This window comes from Galeopterus variegatus, unplaced genomic scaffold (assembly GCF_000696425.1).
Source record: "Galeopterus variegatus unplaced genomic scaffold, G_variegatus-3.0.2 Scaffold416, whole genome shotgun sequence".
Taxonomy (NCBI): domain Eukaryota; kingdom Metazoa; phylum Chordata; class Mammalia; order Dermoptera; family Cynocephalidae; genus Galeopterus; species Galeopterus variegatus.
In genome coordinates, this window is record NW_007726527.1 from 326,629 (window position 1) to 335,446 (window position 8,818).

Sequence of the window (8,818 nt, forward strand, 5' to 3'; positions counted from 1 at the left end):
GGAGCGCCGCCGCGCTCCCAAGCGGCGCACTGTAGCAGTGCGCCACCGGGCCAGCCCAGCAAACATTCTTGAAGAGGTGTTTTCACTTTTTGTCTCCATTTCCTGTCCCACCCACCCCGCCCCTCCCCATCCCCTTCTTTCTTTGCCCCTGTCACTCCATAGCACTTGTCAGAGTCACCAGTCACCTCAGGGATGCCAAATCCAATCATCATTTCTTAGAACTCATCTGACTTGATCCTTCAGCTGGACTCAATGCAGACTCTCAGTCACTCCTTTTTGAACTCCTTTTTTCATCTGGCTTTAAAAACACTCTCTCAGTTCTCCTCAGACCTTGCTGGCCATTTCCTGTTGGTCTCCTTTTCAGTTTCTTCCTTATTTTCCAAATTTTTAATTTTCCAAAGTTTTAATTTTTAATCTGTGGCTATGCACTGATGAATCCCAAATTTATATCTCAGCCTGTGCTCTCTCTGGAACTCCAGATTCATACTTGACCTCTCTACTGGATGCCTAGAGGGCATCTTAACAATAACAAGTACAGAGCAAAATTCCTAATGTCCTCTCAAAACCTGCTCTTCCTACAGTCTTGCACACTTCGATAAAGACAGAGCCATATAACCATGTCACCCTACCCAACAACATTCTGATTTCTGTCCAAAGCCTTTATCACCATCTTTCATATAATATATTTACTTGCTTATTTCTTTGTTTCTTGTCTACCTCCCCCTACTAAAATGTAATCTACATGAATACAGTAACCTAGTCTCTTTTGTTAATTTCTAGATGCTCAGAGTTTGGCATAGAGTAGGTGCTCATTAAATATTTATCAAATAAATGAAAAAAATGAATAAAAAGTTCCTGTGCTCATGGAGCTTACATCCTAATAGGGAATGAAAAATGGGGAAAGATAAACAATAAACAAGGGAGAAAAATGCCATGAATAGGAAGGAAAATCAAAGGCCAATTGAATTAACCTGTGTAGATATTAGAAATGTCAGGAGGTGGTAATTGTTATAAAGTAAAATGAAGGAGGGTGAAGGGATAGATACTGATGGCAGTGGGGGATGGCGGTGTGAGTACTATTTTATATAGTGTGGTCAAGAAGGGACTCCTTAATAAGGTGATATTTGAGCAGAGACCTGGAAAAAGCAAGGGAGTAAGCCATGGAGATGTCAAAGGGAAAAGCATTCTGGCATAGGGAACAGCAGAGACTCTGAGCAGCCACGTCTGAAGCAGCCAGGAGGCCTTCAGAGCTGAGCAAGAATAGATGAGGAGAGGGTCCTTGCAAGCCTTGATAACTACTTTGGATTCTTTTTCCTTCTTGAACAAGATGAGAAGCCACTGAATTACTTTAAGCAAATAAATGATTTGGTTTAGGTTTTTTTAAAGATCACTGTGCCTCGGTCCTTGCAAGCCTTGATAACTACTTTGGATTCTTTTTCCTTCTTGAACAAGATGAGAAGGCACTGAATTACTTTAAGCAAATAAATGATTTGGTTTAGGTTTTTTTAAAGATCACTGTGCCTGCTTCTGTGTGGAGTCTGTATTACAGAAAGGGAAAGGATTGATTAGGACATCACTTAGAAACTATTGTAACAATCTGGGCAAGAGATGATAATGGCCTAAAGGAGGATAGTAACGGTGGAGTGGTGATATTAATGGTGCAGTCAGATTCCACAATAATTGGAAGGGGAGGCTGCACCAGGCCCATGACACAAAGCATTGTACTTAGGAGGCATTCAGCACATATTTATCAGATGCATGCCCAAATACTTCTTATTCTCAGTACAATAAAATATTCTTATTAACTAGTTCTCCCCAAATCCCCATTTGATCAGGCTTTCTAGGAAATTTTTTTTTAAAAACAAAGTACAACTTACCAAAACAGCCTTTTAAACTCTACTGGGTAAAATAGTTTTTGAACTTTACTTTAAAACAAGTTATACTTTTAAAACACTAAACAAAAAAGAAAATTATATATAAATAAAACACTAACCTAGATTTTCCCATAAGGAGATGCCAAGAAGAATTTAATACTTCATAGAAAAAGATCACATTGTCCCTTAATTTCCTAACATTTACCATGGGTGAATTCAACCGGCCTTTCATTTTTCTGTCCTATTATCTATCGCATTCTTTTCCCTTTTGTTCCATCACAAACACAGCTATTTTCAGACACGTCATTCATACAAAGAATGTATGGCTTGACAGTTATTGATTCCCTCCATGGGGAAAACCGACTCTATGGATTTTCTTTGCTTTGGATCTGAATTCCAAGTGAGTGGCTGGTTGTGAAGTTAACTGGCTCAGCACTTTCCAAGAAACATGTAGGCAGAAGAGCACATGAGGATCACAGGCAAGTGGTGCTCTGGTGGCTAGGGGACATGCCCTGCAGGCAGAACCCTCATTCCCCCACTGATTCTGGGATGGACCTTCCACAGGTTACTTTTTCTCCCTGTGCCTCAGTTTCCTAGTCTGTAAAATGGGGACAATTATATAGTGGCTATATCATGGGTTTATGAAACTCATTGGGTAAATCAAAGCATATAGGTAATAGAACATACATTTTAGATTCTCAGTAGGTGCTGGGTGTTTGTTATTAATCTGTGCCAGTCCACTACTTTGTAACTGCATGACTGCCCCGTGGCCTGTCCAAAACCACACAGTGGTCTTAGATCAGATCAGTTCTTGGCTAATTATTTCTTCTAGAGGATCATAGCTATCTTCCTGCTTTTAATTTTAATCAAAATATTTTCCCAATTTTAAAAGAAATGCTTATTCATTGTATGGAAAGCAATAAACTGTGGGTTCTGGAATATTACAGACCCAGGATTGATTCCTGACTCTACTCTTCCAGAATTTGTGTCCTTAAGAAAGTCATTTACCTTCAGAGCATCAATTTCTTCACCTGGACAAATAAGAGCACCTGTCTCATGGTGTAGCTGTGAGGGCTAAATGGAAGGACGCAGGTAAAGTGGTTAACACAGTGCCCGGCCCATAGTAAATGCTGGGGAAAAGGAAGAGAGAAAAAAGGGGAGGGAGGAGAACAGGGGGTTAAGAAAAAAGGAAAGAAAGAAACAAAGATGGAAGGGAGGGAGAGAGAAGGAAGGAAGGGAGGGAAGAAAAAGGGTGGGTGAAGAGAAAAAAATAGGAGGAAGGGTGAGTTAACAATGGTTACAGGATAAGAAAATTTGACAAAATCCCCATAGAGGGAAGGGTTTGTTTTAATAAACTATCAAATACTACAAAGAATGCTTAGAATCAGGTTGCACACTTTCAGTCGAAAAAAGATTCTTTGCCTCTTTTGCAATGCCATTTTTCTTAAGAGGGATTTTCCTAAGTCACTCATGGGATAAACTTCATATAAACTTGGAAATTTTTTTTGGATTTGGGATTTGTTCATATTTTCTTTGCAAGAACCAACATTTCTAACACATCAAGAAGAATAAAAATAATTGTTAATGGAGGAATGTTTATCTATTTCTCAACCTAAATAAGATTTTGTCTTCAAAATTCCAAAGAGTTTACTAACATTTACTTTTAAAAAATCACACCCAAAACTTAACCTACTTAAGTTATGCCACATCTGGGGGTACTTCAAAAAGTTCACGGAAAAATAGAATTAAAAGATACTATTAATCTTTCTATGAACTTTTCGAAGACCGCTTCTATAAAAAGCATGTGACACAACATTCAATAAGTTAATAATATGTAAATGCTGTATTGTTTGTGGAACAACATAAAAATGCAAATAGGAAGCTGAAAGAAAAAACTGCCTCAAGCTCAAGTATGGTGGGTATAGTGGTCTCCTAATAAATATTATAGGATGTCTGTATACTAAATTTCTCCAGATTCAATGAAAGCTCTATTTTTTCACTGCAGGCCCAGCTCCCCTTATTTCCTGGAGAGGCCCTTCTGTTTTACTATATTCGTGAATCACTGCAGTAGAATGATACTGAAAAATGCAATTGGAATGCTGACAGGGTGCTGGCCTGAAAAACAGCCCATCCTCAGGAATGGAAATCTAGTCTTGTCCCTCTAGGTCAACTCCAGCTTTGCATTTGCAGAATGCGTGCCAACAGAGCTACATTAAAGCTCCCTGAGTGATCAGGACTGTGAGGCCAGGAAGACCTGCTTACTCTGTCTGCGTACAAGAATCATCATTTTGTTCTGCTGGACAAAGCAGTATGACATAGTCATTAAGAGCAAGTGCTGGCCGGCCGGTTAGCTCAGTTGGTTAGAGCATGGTGCTGATAATATCAAGGTCCAGGGTTCTATCCCCATACCAGCCAGTTGCCAAAAATAAAAGAGCAAGTGCTGCCTGGGTTAGACCTGGGCTCTGGCACTCCCTGGCTGTGTGACCTTAGACAACTTACTTAATCTCTCTGTACCATGTTTTCTTTCCATGTAAACTAGAGATACTTGAAGTGCCTGCCTCATAGGGTTGTGGTAAGAGTTATAAATAATATAATACCTAAGCACCCAGAGCGATGCCTGATGAGTGGAAAGTTCTCAATAAGCATTAGATATTATTCTCATTATTCATTTTATGAAACAAATTCACTAGAAAGCACATATTGTTGGAGATGAAAACTCGCAATCTGTGAGCATATGGAGTATGACAGATTCAGTATCCTTCCCTCTAGCCCAGATCCCTTGGGGAGAGGGAGTGAGGATTGTAGCTGCTGGTACTTTTTTCTTTTCAGAAACAGATATATGAATGCTGAGCTAAAATAAATGCCACATCTCCACTAGCTCTTTTCTGAGAAAGAAGCAATTGTTGCAATGTCAGCGAGCTCAAGTGATGTCAAAACAGCCCAGTTCTGGGTATATGACCTATGAGTGTTTTGCAGCCTGTTCTTGTAGCCAATGAATTAATCATCTTGTCTGAGCGCATGTTTTATTTTTTTACATACGATTTACATGTGTGTCATGAATTTTACTAAGTGTATTTTTGTTTTCACTACAACGGCAGAAAGCGAGGAGGAAGGCCATTGGAGAATGGGTAGAAGAAAGATGGGAAAGACATTTGATAATTTATTAAGATAGGAACACTAGATTCACCCCTAAAAACTCTTAAGTATTTACATAATGAAGTAAGATCATTCTTCCTATGAATCCAACAGATATTCCTGAGAATGATGCCCAAGATTTATGAGACCTTGTTTTGAAAGGACTAGACCTAGTGTAAATGGACCACATGATTTCTACCCAGGTTTTCAAAAATAACTTGTGATCATTCCAAACCCTCAGGGACATAAATGATAGTTTAGTCATACGTTAACTGGATAGGCAAACTTGCTCCCTGCCTAAATGGGAACCAGACTGGTTACCTTCCAATAGCACTAAAGACCAAATGGTTTCTCTCAATGGGTTTTGTGTTTGGTTTGCTTGGCTTAGTTCTGTTGGAAGTCATAGACTTTGATACTTGCAAATGAACCCTGTTTTACAATGAGCTGGATTGGGGCAGATCATTCTTTTACTGTTTTCGTTTGTTTGTTTGTTTGTTTGTTGTGGCTGGCCGGTATGGGAATCCAAACCAGTAACCTTGGTGTTATAATGCTGCGCTCTAATCAACTGAGCTAACCAGCCAGCCCTTAGATCATTCTTAAGGATACAGGTTAAACTGCAATTGGGCTCTGATATATTAGACAGTGACAAGAGACAATATCTAGAGCTATATTGTTATTAGTCTCTCCCACTGCTGGAACACTTGAAATGTGCATAGAAGGAAATACACTGATATATTCAGGAAATATTTGTGAATGTGTCAGAACTTTTGCTGGGAATAGCCAGGCCCATGTCATCTATTTTAGGAAGTGACCACTCAGAGAGAGGGAATTTTACCAAGTGATAGCGTTAGTAAAAACACAAGACTATTTCATCAACATTTTAAAAATGGAGATGATGAAGCTATTTGCAGAAAATGAAATCAGGCCAACACCAACAGCCAGGCTAAAATGAAGATCCCCGAACAGACTTTAGAAAAGTCATGATATACCCAGATAAAGGAAAAGGGTTTTGTTTTGTTTTTTAATCCAAGAGAAAACAAAAATAAAGGGGCAGAGTTTTCCATAGTTTCACTTCATAGAGAAACCAATGAGGTACAGTAGGCCCTCTGTATCTGAGGATTCAACCAACGTGGATTAAAAATATTAGGAAAACAAAAAAATTAGGAAAAAAACAATAAAAAATAAAAATACAACAATAAAACAAAAAATATAGTATAACAACTATGTACATAGATTTACATTGTATTAGGTATTATAAGTTATCTAGAGATGATTTAAAGCATATGGGAGTATGTGCACAGGTTGTAGGCGAATACTATGCCATTTTATATCAGGGACTTGAGCACCCCCAGATTTTGGTATCTGCAGGAGGTTCTGGAAGCAATCTCCCATGGATACCGAGGGGGAACTATATAAATCTTGACATGGATCACAAATCAAGACATAGACTACACAAATCTTGACATGGAAGCCTTGATTCCTAGGAAAAAAGTCTATCAGGAGATGTCCATCAATAGGTTATCAGTATATTGTGTGTACTGAAACTACATATATGTCTAGTTTAAAGCTTAATAATATATTGTCATCCCTGAAATGGAAAAAGTCATGGTAAAAAAAGAGTCCAAACCCACAAACAATCCCAAAGTGCAATAATCAAACCGCATTAAGTGGTTCCTTCACCTCCTTTGTAACACCCCTCCTGCCTTGGGCTGCTAGACTTGGCAAATAAAAATACAGAACACCCAGTTAAATTTGAATTTTAGCTAAATAACAAACAGTTTCTTAGTAGAAGAATGTCTCATGCAATATTTGGGACATACTAATACTAAGCAATTATTCATTGTTAATCTAAAATTCAAATTTAAATGCCTGTCCAGCATTTTATCTGGCTAAGCTACTCCCACCCCACCTGTGGAGCTCCCCTGCTTTAGCTAATAAAAAAAAAAAAAAAGAATGTGCATTCATTAATACCAAATGGAGAGGCTACAAAGTGTCTTTCTACCTGGGTTCAAAACATGCTCACTTTGAGACCTTGGGTTAAGTTACCACATCTGTAGAATGGGGTTGATTATTAACGGTACCTTCTAAGCAAGGTCATTTTGAGAATTATAAGAGATGGTGCACATAAGGGTCCAGCACAGTAGCAAATGTTCAAACAATATCAGCTATTGTTGTTAGCAAGAGAACACAGTGAAGAAATACAATGGCAAAGAAAAAGGTACCTGAGATCTTTCATTTGCCTAGAATGTTCCTCATCTATATGTGGATAATTGAGAACTGTCAATGGTTATGACCTCATTTATTTGACATTCATTTTATTTGACAATTAGAGAATAGCACATAAGAATAATAAATAACCAATATTGATACAGTATATTATAGTTTGCAACAGGGTCTTTTATATCCATTTCCTTTAAAATGTATATTTTAAGGAAAATTCAAGACAGTGATTCTCAAATAGGGGATATTGTGAAAATGGCCCTGTATGCCTACTACTGTCCTGGTATGCCTACTACTCACCACTGTCAACCCCCTCTGAGATCCACTACCCTAAATAGTTTCAAGGATTAAAAAAAAAAATCTACCATGAAAGCAGACTTAGAGAGTGACCTTTATGTATGTATACAATGTAGAAAGGACTTCTACTCCCAAATTCTCTTTTTGTCCAGAGCCCCTGAACAAAACAATCCTTCTCAATGTCATCATCGTCAAATACAAGAGGCAACTGCCTGGACACCACTGGAAACAAAAGGCCCACAGCAGAATGGCTTTTTGAAAGCAAAAACCAAAGAAAGCTGTAACCTGTGGCCTCTATTCACCACCGGAAGAGACTGAATGTTTTTCCTCTTTTGTAATGAAAAATATCTGCCCTTCACCCTTCCAGTTTGTCCCAGCAACTTTTACATACAAAGAAGCTACATCCTTTTTTTTTTTTTTTTTTAAGCCTAGAACACTAAGAACTTAACAGGCCCGATAATTAGCTTCCGAGATAAGGTACTTTGTTCAGGGTGATATGGCCATAGACACAACATCACAACATTCTTTTTTTATTTTATTTATTTATTTATTTTTTCCTTTTTGTCTTTTTTCGTATCCGGCAATGGATCGCAACCCTCAGTGTCACGCCCATACTGGACCNGAACACTAAGAACTTAACAGGCCCGATAATTAGCTTCCGAGATAAGGTACTTTGTTCAGGGTGATATGGCCATAGACACAACATCACAACATTCTTTTTTTATTTTATTTATTTATTTATTTTTTCCTTTTTGTCTTTTTTCATATCCGGCAATGGATCGCAACCCTCAGTGTCGCGCCCATACTGGACCAGGACCGGCAACGGGATCGCAACCCTCGGTGCTGCGCCTGCACCTCGCTCAGCCAGTGAACGGGAACTGGTCTGTATGTGGGATCCGAACCCTCGGCGGGAGCGCCGCCGCGCTCCCAAGCGGTGCACTGTAGCAGTGTGCCACCAGGCCGGCCCAACATTCTTTTTTTAAATGTAGCTTTCTCAATTCCTTGATTAGGAAATGTGCCCTTTTCAAATGGTTTTACTGCCAGAATCTCTAACTGGCCTAAAGGGTACTGACTTTGCTTCTTGCCTAAACGTGAGAAATATTGCATATGCAAATAAGAATGCTAGGCTTCTTTCTGAGAAAAATTCTGGTGTACTAGAATTTTTTGTGCTCCTTTGTGCAAACACTTAATTTTCAGTCTTAGTATACATAGAACATGAGAGCAAGGTAAAGGTGGCATTTGGGATTTAGTAGGCGTATTTGATTAAAATGACAGCCAAATCACAAAATTTT